The sequence below is a fragment of the Choloepus didactylus genome, chromosome 14, assembly GCF_015220235.1.
Source record: "Choloepus didactylus isolate mChoDid1 chromosome 14, mChoDid1.pri, whole genome shotgun sequence".
Taxonomy (NCBI): Eukaryota; Metazoa; Chordata; class Mammalia; order Pilosa; family Megalonychidae; genus Choloepus; species Choloepus didactylus.
In genome coordinates this window covers 36899938-36903878 of record NC_051320.1, presented here as the reverse complement: position 1 = coordinate 36903878, position 3941 = coordinate 36899938, and the positions used below count along the sequence as shown (strand labels likewise).

At 42.5% G+C, this 3941-nt stretch overlaps 1 pseudogene; it reads left to right on the top strand.

Moving 5' to 3' along the window:
* The first annotated feature begins 818 nt into the window (after nt 1-818).
* LOC119508821 lies at nt 819-2644 on the top strand (annotated as a pseudogene).
* The last annotated feature ends 1297 nt before the right edge of the window (nt 2645-3941 follow it).

Genomic DNA, 3941 nt, shown 5'->3' with positions numbered 1-3941 from the left:
TTTTGCTTTGACCCAGTGTAATATCTTTCTGCTGCCCATTCAGAACCATCGTCAGTTATAAATATCCTTGGGGGAGGGAACTGCAGATTGACTTATAGCACTGGTTTTCAAACTCAATATGGACCAGAGCAGTTGCTCTTTTATCTGATTACTCATATTGCTCCTATAAGCCTTTGTTTCAAGAATATTCTGTGATTAAAATAGTTTTATGGTCTCCCTTTGCAGCCAGGAAGACCAGGTGGGAGTTGGGTTGTAATAAAAGGTGGAGAAGGAAATTCAGACCTCTAGGCTTTGGGGAGCGCAAACTTAATAAAATGACTATCATAGGAGGTCCTGGACAGTGTGGTTGGCACAAGATCCTTAAGCATTTGTGAATAGAGGAGACACCAACAGGGAGAGGAATGAAAAGGAGAGAGAAGAAGGCCACAGAGAACTCCTTTGCAACATTTACATTGCAAGTTTCTGTATATTTCAGACCAGGTTCTTAATAGTGTGCAACCGAAATGCACCCTGGCTATTTTAAGCAAAAATGAATTTATTTTAAGGATGCCAGAAGCTCAAGAAGCAGGTGGACTCTATTTCTTACCTTCTCAGAGGAGGATTGTGTGGTGGTGAAGCTTCTAAAGCCAACCTGCAATGAGTTTGGCTTGGCTTTACTTTGTCCCTCAATTTCTTCATAGAAATAGTCATCTCAAGAATCTGGGAAAGTTGCCGTTGGTAATTAAATAAGGACCCCAAGGCCTGGATCCTCGAGGGAGTTGCCTCCAGTTGTCCTCAAGAACGCTCCTTGCTCTCGTCCCCTCCTGTGGCCATTGAGCATGCGAGGTACCCTCCACCCACTTCCAGGGCGTTGGAACCGGGGCTCTGGGAATTTTGGGGGTCTGGTCCCCGCGCTTTGTCCTATGCTGAGGCATTTGTAGAGCCTCCAGCCTGAGGGCATGAGCCAGCTGCTCCAGGCCATCGATTTGTCCCATCCTTAGTTCTCATGGTATTCTGCAGCTCTCCACATTGTAAAGGAAAGATTGTTTGGACCTGTGACTACTTGACAAAGAAAGTCGAACTTAACTTCAGGTGGGTTAATCAGTAATAGGGCTGTGGGGCCTTCTTGGCAGCTACCTCTGGAGCCAAGTAAGGGCTAAGACAAAACCTAAATCTGGTCAGTCTGCAAAGTCTTGGGAGGCTATCCACTTCTTACTGTGTCTTAGCTCTAGAGAGGCACCTCCCATGAAGGAACATTACCTTACTCACTGCCTTTGTTCATGGCTCAACAGAGTTTGTGACAGGCCTGGACAACCTCCAAGAGGAGTCTAGCTGTCCCATCTGTATGGATTACTTGAAAGACCAGGTGACCATCAAGTGTGCACACAACTTCTGTCATTGTTCCTTCAAGTCCTGGAAAGATCTAGATGATATCTTCCCCTGCGCTGTCTGCTATTTTACTGTCCAGATAAGAACTTCATGAGCAACACCTGGTTAGGTAATTTGACTGAAACTGCTAAACTACTCCAGGTGAGAAGAAGCCAAAGGAAGAGGCAGGAAGCACAAATGCTGTGTGTGACAAGCACAATCAGTTTCTGACTCTTCTGTGAGAAGGATCTAGAAGTTTTATGTACACAGTGCAGTTTCTCCACTAAACACCACAAGCACTACATTTGCCCATTAAGTAAGCTGCCCCATCAGAGAAAACTTCTAAAATGTTGCATTGAGCCATTAAAGAATAATATGGAATGAGTTGAAAAAGTGATAACTCTGAAAACCAGGAAATCAGCAGAGCTGAAAAAGAAGGTAGAATATAGGAGAGAAGCAATAAATTCTGAATTTGAACAACTTAGGCTATTTCTACAGAATAAGCAAGAGATTATTTTTAGATAGATACCAGATGAAGAAATGGAGATTTTAACAAAACTTAATGAAAACTTAATAAAAATTTCAGATCATTTTTCTACAGTAAAACATCTGTTGAGGGAGATAGAGGGCAAATGTCTACACTCAAAACTGGAATTACTGACAAATGTTAAGAGTATCTTTCACAGTACCCTGAACGCTTTTCATACAGATCAAAGGAATATGGATTGAGTCTTCCCCCACAGTATTCTGATTTAGACAAAGTTATCAAACCATTTAAAGTAGATATGATTTTAGGTGTTGTAACAGCTTATTATGTCTGAGGATAGAAAAATTATGCAATATGGAAAGACAAAACAAACCTTTTGTTATAACCTAAGGGGAGTATGTCTCTTTCCTGCTGTCCGAGGCTTAAAGAGATTGAATTCTGTATAGGCATTACTGGGAGGCACAAGGGGGAAACAAGCCTAAATGGACATTGGGGGTTTGTCAAGACTTCTTCCTGGGAACTGGCAGAATCAGCCTTTAGTTCAGGGTGGCCTCTGGGCAATTGGACATTATAATGGTTATTTTGCATTTAATCCTAAGAGAATCTAGTTTCTGTCAATAGTAAGACCCAGTAAAATTGGTGTTTTTCTGAACTATGATTTGGGTGAGAATTCCTTCTATAATTTGAATGATAGATCTCTTTTCTATTACTTTTAATGATTCCCTTAATGAAGCTCTTTGGCCGTATTTCTATAGTGGACCAGATTCTGAACCTCTTAAAATCTCTTCAGTAACAGATTATGAAAGATGAAGTACCTAGAACAACTCCGTTTCATTTTCTTTCAGTCTGTGGGTGTAACTTATCCAGTCAATTTATAGTCACAGTAATTCTGAATTCCTTTTAAATGTAACCCCTAAAAAAACAGAACAGATATTTTCCCCCTCATTTTCAGAAAATATAAATACATGGTAGCAATGCCATTTTTGTAGATGTTACAGGTATCAATTGTCATGTGCTTTAGAAATTCTAAGAAAAAATATTTGAAAATTACATTTTTTTTTTATTTTTCAAATTGCAAAACAAAAACATAGATGAAAACAAAAAAAACAGAATCAACTGGAAACCAGGAGTGGGAACCATGGGCATTAAGGGTAACGTGAGGGCCTGGCTTCAGGAGCTGCAGCGGGAGCCACCCGGGCAGGGGCAGCCCTTCTACTGGCACAACCAAGTGCTACCCACCCCTCATGTCACTGTGTCACTCACTCACCAGTCAAGGTCCCGGAAGACAGCATTGATTGGCCAGTGAGTTCCCGCACTCCTCCTTAGCCACACCAGCCCTGCAACTTGCTTAGTAGAAAGCAGGCATTACCTTCTACCAAAACAACATGGATTGGGAGAAAGACAATTCCCCAGAAGGAAATGGGAGCCATTGGGTAGGGAGGATGGATGGTGGACGTACAAAAAACAAGGAGCAGCCATTAAAGGCTCCACATTTGAGTCTTGGTGAGATTCAGACATTTAGAACGTATCTGGAAAATTGATGAGGTGGGCTTCAGCCAAGGAGCCTCTTGGAAGGACTCAGTTCAAGGAGAGAAAGGGACAGGGAGCAAACCTACATTCTCATTAATAGACAAGACAGATGACTCTGAATACATGAATGATTCTGAATAGTAAAACCCTGGCCTGGTTCCTATGACATTCATAACTTAGTCTTATAGATAGCAGAGGGGCTATAACTAAAAAGCAAAAGAGCTCTTTTACATTAAGGGGGAAACAAAAAAGAAAAACACTAAAGAAACAGCTCTCGATATTAGGGCACCAGGGCACCAAGCAGCACTGTTTGGGTTAAGACAGGAAGACAGGTGTGAGTCCTTCTTCCCCTCTTAGCTGCAGACTGCTGTACAATGTACACACACACACACACACACACACACACACACACACACACACACACACACCGGGGGTGAGGGACCCTGCGGAGGCTGCAGTGCCTCATGGAGCAGAGGCAGCCCCCAGCAGAGGGAGAGGTATGGGACCCATTGACCTATCCCCTAGGAATGAAGGCTGTGCTTTTGCAGGTGGAAACACAAGCCATCAACATCTGAGT